This window comes from Ursus maritimus, unplaced genomic scaffold, assembly GCF_017311325.1.
Source record: "Ursus maritimus isolate PB19 unplaced genomic scaffold, ASM1731132v1 scaffold_9, whole genome shotgun sequence".
NCBI lineage: Eukaryota > Metazoa > Chordata > Mammalia > Carnivora > Ursidae > Ursus > Ursus maritimus.
In genome coordinates, this window is record NW_024427107.1 from 69,030,253 (window position 1) to 69,047,901 (window position 17,649).

Genomic DNA, 17,649 nt, shown 5'->3' on the forward strand with positions numbered 1-17,649 from the left:
ACCTTGGAGGATTTGGTGACAGTGTTTGGGAAGTATCTAGAATAGGGTCTGTAGCATGGTATGTAGTTAAATATCGCTACTTTTCCTTCACCCTACAAAATTATTTTTATAAATTCTGTTTCACTGTAAATTCTAATCACTGAGGAATGGGTGTGTGTGTGTGTGTGTGTGTGTGTGTGTGTGTGAGAATTTCATTTGCCAAAAAGCCACTGTATATTTTAAAACCGTAAGAAAAGCCCATTGTAATCTAAATGCCCCCTGGAACTACTTCCCATGTCAGAAGGTTTGGGGCCCACATGGCCATGCTCATTTTGAGTGGCTGGATATCCAGGCCAGAGCTCAGAAACTGTAGAATGTGAAGCTGTCAGAGTCACCCAGTGGGAAAGAGACTACACACCCCCGAGTCATGTGGGAGATGTGCAAATTCTGGCCAGCAGAAATAGCAGCATCAGATAATGCCCAAAGGCTTGCTCGACAATGGAGTTCATTATCATTCATGTGAATGAAGTGGGAAAGGTACTGTCATCTCTTCCTGCGGTTTACTGAGTTTTCATTGACAAAAACATAAGAACACTTTTGTTTGCTAACACACTGCCCTTTGCCAGCCAGCTAGGGCCCAGCCGTGTGAAGTTGCACTTCATGTTTCAATGGAACAAATCTCCCCCAATGAGAGAAAAGGTTACTTCCCCCCTCATGCTCCCCTGACCACTACCTCTGCCAGATCCTGTCATGTGCTAGACAGAGAAGACAAAGCAAAAACGGCAGCCAGCAGAAAAACCACTTCTCACTCTTGCCCAGCTTCTGAATCCCAAATGCTCAACCAGACTTCAGTGGTGCTATTAGGCTGCGGTCAAGCCCCCAGCCCTGGTCATGATTCATGGGCAGAGTTGGTGTGAGTGTCGTACCCATGGTTATAAAGCAACACATTGGAGGTGGCAATGGTGTCTCAGTGGCATGATCGCAAAGCCTATTCTAGAAGCCCTCTTTCTTCAGACAACAAAAGAAACAATACAATTACAGCTTTCCTTACAGTCTCATTCTGAACTTACTCTCTGATCACCTCAATTGAATGTGAACTCCCACTTTAAACAACCTCCTCCAAAAGAGAAAATTGAGGTCCACTGAGGTCAGTGATCTGCCTGACTTCACCCAGTCAATAAGGGTTGGAGCCAGAATTACAAGCAAGAGGAGAAAAAACTGTGTCTAGAAACACAGATTTAAAGACGGCTGTGGCATGTGGGAACATGAAGGGCCTGGTTGCTCTAATAACCAGGTCTGGCCATGGTAGAGCAGCTGGAGGGGCGAGAGGCCACTGCTTGCTTCTGGACCTGCCTAACTTCGATGGGGAGGCCCAAGCCAAGCAGTTAGTGAAGAGGTGCACCTTCGCCCCAGCTGACCTGACCTCAGAGAAGGACGTGCAAGCAGCCCTGACTTTAGCAAAAGAAAGATTTGGCCACGTGGATGTGTGGCAGTCAACTGTGCAGGCATTGAAGTGGCCATTAAGACATACGACTTCAAGAACAATCAGGTCCATACCTTGGAGGACTTCCAGCAAGTTCTTAATGTAATCTCACAGGTATCTTTAATGTGATCCACCTGGTGGCTGGTGAGATGGGCCAGAATGAACCAGACCAGGGAGGCCAATGTGGGGTCATCATCAACACTGCCAGCACTGGCTGCCTTTGAGGGCCAGGCTGGACAGGCTGCTTACTCTGCTTCCAAGGGGGTCATAGTAGGCATGACACTGCCCATTGCTCCGCCTCTAGTTCCCACAGGCATCCAAGTGACAGCCACTGCTCCAGGCCTATCTGGCGCCCTGCTGCTGACCTGCCTCCCAGAAGAGTGCGAGACTTGTAGGCCAGCCAGGTGTCCTTCCCCAGCTGAATGGGTGACCCTGCTGAGTATGGGCGTCTGATTTAAGCCATCATCAAGAACCCACTCATCAGTTTGTTTCCCAGAGTCCATAGTCTCTCATGGTTCGTCTCCCTCTCTGTTTTGGGGGAGGGGGTACTAGCCCTGTGATGGGTATTAAGGAGGGCACATATTGCATGGAGCACTGGGTGTTATATATAAACAATGAATCATGGAACACGACATCAAAAACTAATGACGTACTGTATGGTGACTAACATAATAATATATATATTATACCAAAAAAAAAAAAAAGAACCCACTCATCAATGGAGAGGTCATGCCACTAGACGCGGCCATCCACATGCAGCCTTGAAGGGAGAGGGCAGAGAAAACAAATGCTCTTCTGCCCTTCCTTCCCTGGAGCACTGTCCTGCAGCTTGGGAGGAAGTCCAATAGCCATTTTGTAATTCTGCCCAACAGTCACACTCTGTGCCTAATAAAGTCTCTAATTCTCACACACACAAAAAAATATTTAAAAAGATGCAAACAAACAAACAAACGAAACACAGATCTAAATACACACTGAACACAACCATAGAAGGAGTAGCCAGCACAGAGGCTGACTTGGAGTGGGCATCCAAAAATTATTTCCTTTCCTCCTATAGAAAAGTTAAACATTCTGGTCAATCGGTGGTTCTCTCATATTGCAGGACTCTTCCATCAGCAGAAATCGTCATCCCCACAGATTATGGCAACCACCACAACAATACTACTTGCCACTCTTTACTTAATTGCCATTGTCTAACCAGATATCATTCTCAAAGCTTTAAATACAATGTAATCCCAACTGACCAAAGAAAGGGAAAAATCACGAAAAGGAAAATCACCCCACTCATACTGACAACCAGAAACACAACGAATGAGTTCTCCCAGGCTGGGGCCAAATCCCATATGTTAAGGGTCAGATGACCACATAATTAATCACCCAAAACAGGACAAACTTCAGAACGAAAGGACATGCTGTTAATAATTACTTGGGGATAATGTGCAGACACCAGGACTTACTGTCCTGGACAAATTAGAACATACAATTACCCTAGTTTCCCAACTCAAGTTCCAAGTCCCAAGAATCCAATTCACTTTTTTTCGGGGAGTAACCATGGGCAAAGAAAAAGAGAGACATCTTTGGTGGAATACTTTGTGATTCTAGGCCCTGAACACTTTCGAAGAGAAGCTTGTGGCACACGTCATTGAGGGGATAATGGAATTTAAACCTCCAAGCCTACAGAGATACCTATACCCTGGCTCACTTCCACTCTGGCCAATAACTCTTTTCCCACTTTGGGATCTGTGTACATGCTGTTTTCCATTCCTGAAATGCTCTTTCCACCACCCACAAAACTTTTTTTTTTTTTTTAAAGATTTTATTTATTTATGTGACAGAGAGACAGCCAGCGAGAGAGGGAACACAGCAGGGGGAGTGGGAGAGGAAGAAGCAGGCTCCTAGCAGAGGAGCCCGATGTGGGACTTGATCCCGGTACGCCGGGATCACGCCCTGAGCCGAGGCAGACGCTTTAACGACTGCGCTACACAGGCGCCCCTAAAGGTGACCCACAAAACTTTTTATCTGGTTAATTTCTATTACTATTCAAGCATCAGCTTAAAGCATTACTATTTTTCAGAGAATGATTTACCTGGCCATCTCTGCACAAACCCCGATCTAAAGAGAATCTGTCAATGTACCTGTTCCTTTCTCTTTCATAGCCCTTACTAAATTATCTGTTAATATATTTCTTTGAAAACTTTTTAAAGTTTATCTTCCTGTAGAATATGTTTAATGAAAGAAGCAAAGCTGAGACTGTATCTCTTTTGTTCATGCTGCATCCCTAAGCACATGGTGCAGTGTCTGTTAGACAGAATCATTACTTGAGTGAACCAATCCATTGATAAGGAAAAGAAGCTGACTTTAAGAAACATCTACTGTGGGGGAGGAGGAGTTAAGATGGCGGAGGAGTAGGAGACACCGTTTTCAGCCGGTCCCCCCAGTCGAGCTGGATAGGTACCAGACCAGCCTAAACAACCACGGAACCAACCTGAGACGCAGGAAGATGCATCTGGATCTCTACAAGTGAACATCTCCAGCGCTGAGTATTGAGGTATGAAGCGGGGAGCCATGAAACGGTGCACAGATATCGGAAGATAAACGGAAGGGGGAGGGAGCCGCCGCGTTCGGGTGCCGGGAAGCGGTAGCCACTTGCACGGGGGAGTGGGAGGACTCCGGTTGGCACCCGCAGAACAGCTGACTGAGACCGTGAGCCGGGTGCGCGCGCCACCAGGCATCTCGCGGAACCCCGGAATCCCGGTGCGCTCACTGGATCCAGACTGAGACCGGGAGCTTCCGGAGCGCGCTGGGCGGCTGGCGGCTGGCGGCGTTAGAAACACAAAGGACAGAGACGCGCTGGCCCTGGAAGTGAGGGCTGGGACGCCGGGCGTGGGGCGCACATCCCGGGACGCTGCAGGGTTGAGCAGCACCAACAGTAACAGAGTTAAAGTGGCCAGAACATTAGTAGAGAACTGGCCGCGATCCCTCTGTTATTCTGTGACCCAGAGGCTGAAATCGACGCTACTGCTCTGACTCTCTAGAAGAGGCACACGTAGGCACTGTCAGGAAAGCCGCCAGAGAACAGGCCTGGAAATACCGGCTCAGAGGTGCCCATCCCCATCCCCTCGCGGGGACACGGAGACTCTACCCAAACAGGGTTGCCTAGTAGCTCAGGGGCAGGCCCCTCCCCAGAAGAGCAGGCTGAAAAATCAAAAGCCCACAACCGGGCGCCTGGGTGGCACAGTCTTGAGCACCTGTCTTCGGCTAGGCGTGATCCCAGCGTTCGGAAGAGGGTCCTCATCGGGCTCTCATCAGCTGGGACACGCTGCTTCTTCCTCTCCTCACCCCCTGCTTGTGTTCCCTCTCTCGCTGGTTGGCTGCCACATGTAAATAAATAAATAAAATCTTTAAAGAAGAAGCCCACATCCTAAGATCCCTATAAACAAGAGTGGCCGCTGGGACCCAGTCAATAATTTGGGCTCTGGACAACCCCGCAACCTCTCCTCATCAGAATGACAAGAAGGAGAGACCCCCCCCTTCCAGCTTAAGAAAAGACAGTGAGTCTGTGGCCTCTGCCACAGAAATAATGAATATGGATGTAGCCAAAGTATCAGAAATGGAATTCGAGTATAGCATGGTCATCAAAATGATGGTAGAATTGAAAAACTAAATGCGAAAGGTTAACCTGAGAACTATAGAGATTCCTAAGGACAGAAATGAGAGCGAAATCTGACAGAAATTAAAAACTCTATATGAGCCAAATGCAGGCAAAACTAGAGCTCTGACGGCCAGGGTCACAGAAGCAGAGGAGCAGGTTAGTGAGATTGGAGGATGGAGTTAATAGGAAAAATGAAAATTAGAAGATGGTCTTAAAAAATCCACACCCACAGATGTGGTTACGCGGGAGATTACTGACTCAATGAAATGATCAATGTTAGAATCATCCCAGACCGGGGGGAAAAACAGAGGTCTAGAAGAGATATTTGAACAAATTGTAGCTGAAAACTTCCCTAATCTGGAGGGAAACTAACAGTTCGTGTCCAAGAAGCAGAGGACCCCTCCCAAGCTCAACCACAGACAAACCTACGCCACGTCACGTGCATGTGCATTTCGCAAATAGTTAGAGTCCAAGGATACAGTATTGAAAGCGGCCAGGGCAAAGAAATTTCTACACGTACCAAGGCAAAGGCATCAAATTACGTCAGACCTGTATACCACAGACCTGGAATGAGAGAAAAGGGTTGGGGGAACATTTTTAAAAGCTCTTTCAGAGAAAAACATGCAGCCAGGATCCTTTATCCAGCCAAGGCTGTCATTCAGAATTGATGGAGAAATAAAAGATATTTCAAATCTCCAGTCACTAACCAATTTCGTAACCATGAAACCAGCCTACAGGAGATATTACGGGGGTTCTATAAACGTAAAAGGCCTAAGAGTGATACAGAACAGAAAGTCACAGCCAATACAAACAAAGACTTTGACTGGCAACTGGCATAATATTAAATCTATCTCTCAGTACTCAGTCTTAATGTTAATGGCTTAAATTCTCCCATAAACGCCACAGGGTTGCAGATTGGATAAAGAAATGACCCATCCATTTGCTGTCACAAGAGACTCATTCTGAACCCATAAGAGACATTCAGACTTCCGGAGTAGGGGTGGAGTCATCTTATCCCACATAATGGACCTCAAAAAGAAAGCTGGGGTAGCAATTCTCATATCAGATAAATTGGATTTTAAACTACAGACTATAGTTAAGAGCTGAGAAGGGCACTATATTATTCTTAAAGGGGAAGTATTCAACAAGAATGGATACTAATTATAAATATATATGCCCCAACACGGGAGCAGACAAGATACACAAGCCAACTCTTAACCAGAATAAAGAGATATATAAATAAAAATACATTAATAGTAGGGGACCTCAACACTCCACTATCAGAAATAGACAGAACACCCTGGCAAAAACAAGCAAAGAAACAAAGGCTTTGAATGCCATACTCGACCTAGTTAGGAGCTCATAGATATATATAGAGACACTACCCAGAACCAAAGAATACTCATTCTATTCTAATGCCCATGAACATTCTCAGAATAGGAATAAAGTATCTGGGACACAAAGCAAGGTCTCAGCGATACCAAAAAGATTGAAGATATCCTACGATATGCTCTCAAGACCAGGCAAGCCTCTGAAATTGGAACTCAACCACAAGGAAAAATTTGGAAAAACTCCAAACACTTGGAGACTAAGAACCATCCTGCTCAGGAATGACTCGATAAACCAGGAAATCAAAAATCAAATTAAACAATTTACGAGGAACCAATGAGAATGAAAATACAACAGTCCAAAACCTATGGATACTGCAAAGGCAGTTCTAAGGGGGAACTACATAGCCATCCAAAGCCTCACTCAAAAGAATAGAAAAATCTAAAATGCGGTTTTTATATTCTCACCTCAAGAGCTGGAACAGCAACAGAGCAGGGACAGGCCTAATCCACTGCAGCGGAAGCAGTTGACCAAAATTAGGAACTGAAATCAATCAAGCAGAAACCAGAAGTACAGTACAGTAGATCAACAGAATAGAAGCTGGTTCTTAGAGAGAATTAATAAAACTGACAGACCACTGGCAACACTTATCCAAAAAAAAGAAAAGGACGCCAGATTATTAAAATTATGAATGAAAAAGAAGGTCACGGACGAACACCATTGAATTGGAAGTTATTGAGAAATTTTTATCAACAGCTATATGCCAATAAACTAAGCAATCTGGAAGAGATGGAATCTCTGGAAACCTATAAACACCAAGATTGAAAAAGGAAGAAATTGATTTCTTAAACAGGCCAATTAATTATGAAGAAATTGAGTCAGTGATAACAACTTCCAAATAACAAAACTCCAGGCCCGGACGGTTTCTGGAAATTCTACCAAACATTCAAGAAGAAATAATACCTATTCTCCTAAAAGCTATTTCACATAGAAACAGAAGGAAAGCTACCAAACTCATTCTATGAGGCCAATATCCTTGATCCCCAAACCCAAGACAAAGACCCCTCAAAAGGAGAATTACAGACCGATTCTAATGATATGGACTATAAATCCTCAAGCAAGATCTTCTAATAGAATCAACAGTGCATTAAAGGATTATCCATCACGATCAAGTGGGATTCATACTGGGATGCAAACGTGGTTTAATATTTGCAAATCAATCAGTGTGTACATCATATCAACAAGAAAAGACTCAGGAACCATATGATCCTCTCAATCGATGCCAAAACGCATTTGACAAAATACAGCATCCTTTCCTGATTAAAACCCTTCAGAGTGTAGGAATAGAAGGTACATTTCTCAATCTCATAAAAGCCATCTATGAAAAACCTACTGCAAATATTATTCTCAATGGGGAGAAAAGCTGGAGAGCCCTTTCCTTAAGATCCAGGAACTCTACAAGGATGCCCACTCTCGCCACTATTATCAACATAGTACTGAAGTCCGAACAGCAGTCAGAAGCGACAAAAAGGGATCAAAGGTATTCAAATGCGGCAAAGAAGAAGTCAAAATGTCTCTCTTCGCAGATGACATGATACTCTATATGGAAAACCCAAAAGCCCTCCCAAACTATTAGAAGTTATAGAGCAATTCAATAACGTGGTGGATACAAATCAATGTCAAATCAGTTGCATTTCTATACACGAATAACGAGACTGAAGAAAGAAAATAGGGAATCCATCCCATTTACAATACCACCAATAATACATTACCTTGGAGATTAACTTACAGAAGCTAAAGGACCTATATTCTAGAAACTATAAATCACTCTTGAAAGACATTGAGGAGAGAAACATAAAAAGATGGAAAGATATTCCATGCACTCATGGATCGGAAGAATTAACATAGTTAAAATGTCCATGCTAGCCCGAGCAATCTGCACTTTCAATGCTATCCCAATCAAAATACGAGGACATTTTTCAAAAGAACTGGAACAAATAGTCCTTAAATTTGTGCATGGAAACAGAAAGAGGCCGAATCTCCAAGGAACTGTTAGAAAGGAAAAAACATTAAGCTGGGGCATCACAATGCGGATTGAGCTGTACTACAAAGCTGTGATCACAAAGACAGCATGGTACTGGCACAAAAACAGACACATAGACCAATGGAACAGAATAGAAGCCCAGAAATGGACCCTTGGCTCTTTGGGCAACTAATCTTTGATAAAGCAGGAAAAAACATCCGATGGGAAAAGACAGTCTCTTCAATAAATGGTGCTGGGAAAATTGGACAGCTACATCCAAAAGAATGAGAACTTGACCACTCTCCACACCATACACAAAAATAAACTCCAAATGGATGAAAGACCTCGATGTGAGACAGGAATCCATCAAAATTCTAGGAGAAACAGGCAGCAACCTCTACGACATCGGCCAAAAGCAACCTTTTTCATGACACATCCCCAAAGGGCAAGAGAAACAAGAATAAAGTGAATTTTTGGACTTCATCAAAGATTAAAAGTTTCTGCATAGCCAAGAGAAACAGTCAGAAAAACTAAAGCCCACGGAATGGGAGAATATATTTGCAAATGACACTACAGATAAAGGACTGGTATCCAAGATCTACAAAAGAACTTCTCAAACTCAATACACAAACAAATAAACAAATCAAAAAATGGGCAGAAGATATGAACTTATGGCGAAGACATTCTAATGGCACAGCAGCATTGGGAAAAATGATTCAAAATCATTAGCCATCAAGAAATTCAAATCAAAAACCACACTGAGATACCCTTAGCCAGTTAGAATGGCAAAAATAGACAAGCAAGAGACCAACAATTGTTGGAGAGGATGTGTGGAGAAAGGGGGCCCCTCCTACCATTGTTCGTGGGAATGCAAGTTGGTACAACCACTCTGGAAAACAGTGTGGAGGGTCCGCTAAGGTTAAATTGGCACCTATGATCCAGCCATTTGCACTACTGGGTGTTTACCCCAAAGATACAGACGTAGTGAGAAGGGCCATATGCCCCCAATGTTCATAGCAGCAATGTCACAATAGCTAAATCGGTGGAAGGAGCGAGATAGCCCTTCAACAGATGACTGAGATTAAAGTTGTGGTCCATATAACAATGGAATATTACTCAGCTATCAGAAAGAACAGAGTTCTCAACATTTTGCTACAACATGGGCGCACTGGAGAGAGATAATGCTGAGTGAAATAAGTCAAGCAGAGAAAGACAACTATCTTAGCAGTTTCTCTCATCTATGGAACATAAGAACTAGGATGATCGGTAGGGAAGAAAGGGATAAAGAAAGGGGGTAATCAGAAGGGGTATGAAACATGAAGGAGCTTATGGACTATGAGAAACAAACTGAGGACCTCAGAGGGGAGGGGGTGGGAATGGGATGGCGGATTGATGGGTAGTAAGGAGGGCATGTATTGAGGCGCACTGGGTGTTTCACAACTAGTGATCATCGAGGCCTTACATTGGAAACCTTGAGGATGTACTGTATGGTGACTAACATAATATAATAAAAAATCATTAAAAAAAAAAACATCTACTGTGTCCCATTTAATCTTCCACAGCAACTTTGGAAAATACATATCATTTCCAAATTACAGATGAGAAAACTGGGACTCTATACAAGTATTTAGCCTGTGCAGGTGATCCAGGTGACCAGATTACCTGAATCAACTCTCCAGTCAACTCACTTTTACCTGCAGTAAAAATTCCTAGAATACGAATTAGTCACAAGAAAGTAGCTTGATACGGAGTTAATCAGAACAATGAATGGTATCTATAGTTCTGAATATTTTGTCCCAACTGAAGAATCATTCTGCCCCCACCACAATAAAACCCATCTCCCTGGAGCCTGTGGAACGTCCGGTGCCTCCTCTTCGGAGGTGGTGGAAGGGATCCCTTCTAGATGGGATTACATAACCTTGCTAATTTCCGAGGACTTCATTCCTTTTCCCTAGGGTATGCAGACTGTGTCCTTCCATTATTGAGCTAAGCACAAAAGAGAAGTTAATTAAATTGCCCAAGATCATGCAACCACTAAGTGGCAAAGCTGGTTTCAGCTCAGGCCTGCCTGACTCCGCAAAATACTTAACTATTTAGAATAGATGGTTAAGTCACAGTTCTTCATAATTATGTTTCAGTCCTGACCACAAGATCTGGTCATTGTCAAGTACACTTACAGTGATTCCCAAGTCACCTCAATACTAAAGCCTTCCCTTGGCCTAAAAGTCTTCCCTCTACAGACAGAAAGATCATCCAGAGAGAGATGTCCCTGGAACTGTTTCCCATGCCATATTCATTAATGGAAATATGGACCCCAGAGATCTCTTTGTGAGTTCAGTCCCTTTTCCATTGGTTGTTCTCATCCATTATAACATGAGGCTAGTGTGCTACCCATAAAGGAGGGGCATCTAACTCCACGGACTGAAACAAGCATTCTTTAAGTAAGTATAGGCATTTATTATTTCATAAAGGCCCAGGAAAAAGAATACCTATTTCCTGCTTTCTATCATACAGGCTTCTGGGCATCTCCATTGAATTTCCTCTTGCTTTCTTTGTTCACGGTTACTTTCCACTGGTTAGTTTCTTCCCGGATGCGTTCTTTGAAGGGAGGGGCAGGGTAAGTGCCACCTGCCCCTGGGACTGCCAGGCCGGAAGAGCCTTCCCAGTGGAGTTCTAGAGGAAGGAAGAGCAGATGTCGCGACCTGAAATGAACTGGGTTTGGGGCAAAAGCCTCAGGTGTCTCTGGCACCTGCTGCTCCATGCCCATACCTATTAGGCAGCTGGAATTGCCCAATGAGAGAACGCCTGGGAAAACCTAAATCACTAAATGTTAGTAGATGAGTTAGCTTAGGGCGTCTTGTAAGTTAGCTTTGCTGGTTTAAAATGGTCAGATGCTTTGATCTCAGAAGTTTAAAATATTACATGAGATATATAAGATAGATAGATATTTCCAAAAAGAGCTAAATATATTTATTTCTTCCTGTAATTTTATTATTTTGCACATGTTTCTTCATTAGTTATGTGTTACTTTCATGATTATATTGGTTTACAATTATTAAAATAAGATTATATTTTACTCACAATAAGGCTTGATAGCGAATTAAAATGTCAAGTTTAATAATAATTTGAGGAGAGCGAGAACCAACTGAAACACTTACAGAACACTCATAGAAGATACACAAATACATTCTTTAATAGAAATCGAATGATGCACTTCATTTCATTTTACGTAACTGTGTAAAACCACAATAGTTTCTCATAGGCGCTTATAATAAAACTCCTAAATCCTCATCGTAGCCTAAAGAAGCCAACATAATCTGGCCCCCACCAGCATCTCTGATCACACCTCCTACCATTCACCTCCTTCCTCACTGCAATTGGTTTCTTGAATATGACACCTGTCCCTGCCCCAGGACATTTACACCAGCTGTTTCCTTTGCCTGGAACACCCTGCCCTCCCTGCCTGCATGACATCTCCTTGAATGGATACTCCAAGTCTCAGCTCAAATGCCACCTCCTCAGCAAGGCCTTTCCTGATTACCCAATCCAAATCAGCCTCTTCCCGTGGTTCCCTGCAGTCACCATCTGGAACCAATGCCTGTCTCATTTTCTTGATGGTAATAATTTATTACCGTCAGAATTCTATTTTTTGTTCCAACTGTTATACATTTTAAAGAAGATGTAATCATGACTCTCACTATCATAGAAAATAGAACGACCTAGAGATTTTATTTCTCAAAAACTCATAAGGTAACCAGTGAAATGTTACAATCAGTTCAACAGAAGTCAAGTGCCACATGCTGAATATTCAGCTAAGAAATGCTGAAATCAAGGGTATAAACTGATGTTAAACTAGCAAAAGCACTCAACACTGACAGGAATTTGATAATCAAATGCATTCCACCAGACACCGTCTGCATTTTTATGGACAGGAATTAACTGCATTCCTTACAGTTTTCTACAACTTCTATCTCTACACAGTTGTAAAATGGTCTAACTGAGGACAGAAGAGCTGCCCCCACCCCACAGTATCAAATAATCTTGGAGTCCCCAGATTCACTGACAGGATATTCAGCCATCTCTTTTGCCCATTTCAAAGTCATCCACAGTTTTCTTTATATTATCTATTACTATCTCAAAATACCTTGTTTCTTTAGTTGTTACTTTTCCTAATCTCTCTGCCCTGGAATGTAAGTTTTCATGAGAGCAGAAACTGCCTGCCTTATATCAAGTTTTCGTAAGCCAGAACTATGGCTGATTTATCTTATCGTGTTCAGAAATATTTGTTTAAATATAGAGGTGACCAATAATTACTTGAAAAAATGAGTCACGTAATTTTTAAAAATACAAATTAAAATAGATAATTTCTTCCCTCTCATATTTGCCAAGAATAGTATGAGAGTTCCATCAAGTTCTGCTGAGTCTATAAGAAGAAGAAAGCATCGTGGACCTGTCGGCTGACGGTCAGCCCACCACCACTCTCTTCCTAAGGCATGAGCTGCACTTTCTAGAATCTCCCAGGCAGTTCAGTGTTAAGAGTGTGCCAAGGAGAAGAACTCACGGAGAATGTAAAGCAGAAGCCAGAACCCTCGTGGCCAGGGGTGGAGACTTTTTGGACCTGCCGTAAGCTCCCACTCTGCAATCACAGTGAATGGTGGTAGACTCTAGCATCTCCATGAATTCTGACTTCTCTACCTACCCTGGGATGGAAGTCATCATAGACCTCCCAACATCGTCAGTCTTCCAGACCCTTGCTTCCACACCCTTCCCACACTCCTGTCACCTAATTCCTACATTCAACTCTTTTCCCTAAAAACTTTGTAGTGAGTGGTTTTATTTTCTTGACCAAACCCAGCCTGATACAGAAGGGATTACACACACAACTCCTGGGAAACGCCTTTCTCTTTCATTCAACAGATGAGTAAGTATGCTACTGGGTCTTGGAGAACAAAAATTCAATAATATGCAAAAGTTTACAACCTGTGACCCTGACTTACTCCATTCTAAGAAAATTAATCTAGTCTAAGGAAGCAACTGTTAATCCAGACGAAATCTAAGTTTATCGTAAAAGATGTTAGTGGGAGCAAAAAATAATGCCTTCTTCCTAAGTCAAGACAAAAGCCCAACAGGAAAGTAGTTTAAAATTTAAGATGTATTCATAAATGAAATACTATTATATGAGTCATGGGGTTTTCTTTAATTACTTCATGATACCCAGTAAAATTACCACAACTAAGTTAAGTGATGCCATATACCAAATAATGTACAAAAGTATTTTGATTTGCTAAAATAAAAAAATAAAATGAACACCACACTCTGTGGTACATTATCTTTGTGATTTTGGAGATCGGTTAACTTTCCAGTACTCAGTTTCCATATCTGTCAAGTGGAGATTGTAACACTTGCCATGGCTTTCCCTAAAGAAGTCAGACCGATCCAAGTTGTGTTATCCTAAAACATCCAGACCAATACAAGGGGCCTTCACACTGCACCCTCACTGCACAGCAGGAAGAGAATAGCATAGTGGTTAGGCGCGCCAAGCCGCTTGAGGCCAGAGGCAAGGGTTCGAGATCTTGGCTTTGCCACTAACAGTATCATATTAGGAAAGTTACTTTGCCTCTGGGCCTCAATTTTTGTATCTGAAAAACAGACTTAAAACTAGTATTATTCCATATTGTTATTATGGAAACCAAGGCAGATAACTTATACTTGTTTAGGACAGTACTTAGTACACAGTAAGATTAAATAGATCGTAATATCTTCTTCTAAATCTTGTCCAGCATCACCCAGTTGATTTATACTATGAGACAAGCATATAAATGCAATATTAACACTTGCACTTTATATACTCTGTCTCATCAGATCTTAACGACACTATGAAGGAGGCATTATCACCCCAATCCTGAAATCGAGAGCATCTGAGGCTCCAAGTGGTGTGACTTGCCCCAAGGGCACACAGCTAAATACAAAGTCAGAGCTTCATACATGTCCCCACATCAGAGTAACTCCATCCTCCTAGGACCCGTTTCCATTGGAGCATTAAACCATACAACCTTTAATTTCGGGTTCTGGTAACACTGCGAGCTCTGTATTATTCTGTTCTCCAATATTGTGGGATCTTCTTTCCCTCAGATATCAAGTCCAGCTCTTAAGCATTATCACTGTTATCCCACAGTGCAGTATAGGTGCCTGGCTAGTAATGTAAGCCCCAATCACGTTAATCAAATGAATAATAAGAATGCATACACCAAGTCAATGTGGGGAAAGGCAGAATAATCTTCTCCTACCTATTAAGGCTTTTTTAAATAGCAAGAATAATGCTGAGAAAACCAGCCGTGAAAATAGTAACCACTCAGCTCCCAGCAAACTACTGTAATCTCCCTGACTAGTCCCCCATCAACTTCAGTCAATAGTGCAATCCTATGGCACATTAAGCTCAAGGTGATCCGAAAGAAACACAATCAGTAGAGGCGCATAGGCGAATTGTTCTGATTAAATACAGCCTGCTGGAATTAAAACACCATTGGCTGTTGCAGAGCTCCCTAGTTTTAATTAGATGAACCCCATTTTAATAGCAAAAGATACAACAATGTATTCTTCAGGCCTGCTGGAGTGACAAAATGTAATTAGTCTATGATGTAGTGTAGCTGATCTGCATCCAGTTGTGGCAAATTACAAGATGATCAATTAGCTGCCCACTAATTCCTCGAATAGTCTCATTTGGTGGACTGAGTAGGCACTTCTCCTTGTGTCAGCCTTCAGGGAGCAATTTATCAGCTAACATTCCCACTGGAAGGAACTAACATTTGTTACCAGCTGATTATGCACCAAGCTCTGAGCTTTGGCATTTACATAGACCATCTCTGTCGGTACTCCCAGTGACCACGATTTAGCCGATGTGTAAGCTGAGTTCAGAGAGGTTATGTAAACTAATTCTGACATGCATCTGGAATATGGCAGAGCTTGGATTCAAACAGGTTGCCTACTTTCAAAGATGTTGGTGTTGGCTGGGGCAGGTAGATGCAGGCCTGCCTGGGTTCAAATCGGCTCCTATCAATAAGAGAGCCATGGCAGAAGTTTCTTAAATTTCTCCATCCTTGGTAGTCTCATCTGTCAAAGTGGATCTATCATAGCAATCCCTTTTCATAAACAGGCATGAAAAAAGTCAAACTGTGCAAAAATAGAAGTTGTTATTAGCTGTTAACTCTAATCTCAGGAGAGTGCTAATGTACATCTCTGAGGTGTTGGAGAAATGAGCTTAAGTGGGGTCCAGAGAGTTCCACATGTTTTGGATGAGGTCACAGACAGTAAGTGTCAGAGGAAGGACTCAACTCAGCACCGGACCCTTAAACACTCAACCAAGTGCACAGACTTGCGCTTTACCTCCCATGATCCTCAGAATCAACTTAGCCAATGGGCAGCGACGTAGAAGCCCTATTAAAAAGACTGACTGAGCTCAGAGCAATGAGGTGACCAGACTGTGGCCCCCATATGCACCGGAACAGAGAGAGCCGCTGCCTCCTCCCACAACACCTGGCACTGCTGCTGTGAGGCTGAGTGAGTGGTTAGGATGGCCAAGGTCCAAATGCCAGCTCTAAAGCAGCTTTAAGAGTATTTATTGCTATTTATTTATTTATTTATTTATTTTTTATTTGACAGAGAGAGAGACAGCGAGAGAGGAACTACAAGCAGGGGAAGGAGAAGAAGCTGACTCATGCGGAGGAGCCTGATGTGGGGCTCGATCCCAGACGCCGGGATCACACTGAGACTGAAGGCAGATGTTACCGCTGTGCACTCAGGCACCCCAGCTCTGCAGCTTATTAACCCTGAGACTGAGTTCTCTCACCTGCAGGACAGACACGGCCAGAGAATCCCCTGCTCTTATGTTGTTTTAAGTGTTAGTAAGTTATTGCTGGGGAAGTGCTGAGGACTTGTGCTGGGCACGATTTCACCTTGTTGTAGCCAAGTTCTGCTCTCTTGCATGGGAATACCAAGGAGTTCTTAACTTGTGAATTCAATGATTTAATCCATGTAAAGCTTCGCGTGGTTGTCAATATACTGTGGACGCTAGGTCGTGCCCGATGTCTTCGTCATGTAAGCGGCAGCAATGGTGGTGGTATAGTATAAGCCATCAAAGTACAAAGCTCCTGTGGAATAATCCTCCCTAGGTTGTTACCAGACCTTCACACCTTAACCTGAATGGTTTTGTTTTGCTTTGGCTACCATTCTGAAAAACATACTTGTTTACTCCTGGGAGAAGGGGAACAGTGGTAATTCTACCCATTACTGCTTAATAACAGGGAGAGTCCCCTTGCTAAGGATACAGAAAGACAAAGTTCACCCTTATGTTATTCACCTCCTCGAGCTGTTAAGGATGAAACAGGGACAATTCATGGGAAGATCGTGGTTTTGGGGATGCACCAGAACTTCCCAGTGCTTCAAACAACACTAGTGTTATAGGATATGTCAGCAGGTGATCAAAGGTCTTCCAGCTCAACACTCTTCAAATGGAAGACTGTTTGCAGATTTGTTTGTATGCTGGCTTAGGGATTGATGTTAAAACAACAATTCTTGGACAGCATGTGCCCCTAATGATCCATAGACATTACAAGTCAAAATCTTAACCCAAGAAATTGTCTCAATGACCTACCCATTGTTAACTCAAAAATGACTTAATTCTTTTCAACTCTACCCAGCTGTGTTCTAGGCACTGTGCAATTCAGAAAATGTGAACGCATCATCAATGTGCTTGCTTTAAGACTAACCCCTTTGTCTCTCTTTTGGCAGCATCACATGCACTCTCACCTGCCTGATAGCTCCAAAGTGACTTCCTTTTCATTACCCGCAACAACTGCTCTTCTGACCCCAGAATCCCAGACTTTGTTCTCGTTTCCTGCAGATGGTTCTCTCCCCCCTTCCCTCTGCCCTCAGGACTTCTCCATCTATCTCGCATTTCAGGTCTCCCACAAATGTCACAGAGAAGTCCTGACCCACGCGCCACGTGAGGACGCGCCCTCCTGTCACCTCTGTCTCAGTTTTCATTCTGTCCCGCAGGCTTTATTGCAACCACAATTACACCACTGACTGGGCCACTGGGTGTAACGTCTACCGCAACAACTCAAGAGGATGGTCCAAGCTCCATGAGGGCAAACTCACACCTACACCTCTAGCCCCTAATACAGC

General features: G+C 43.1%; 1 pseudogene; it reads left to right on the top strand.

The window, feature by feature from the left end:
- Nucleotides 1-1,244: 1,244 nt before the first annotated feature.
- On the top strand, nucleotides 1,245-2,659 carry LOC103661699 (annotated as a pseudogene).
- The last annotated feature ends 14,990 nt before the right edge of the window (nucleotides 2,660-17,649 follow it).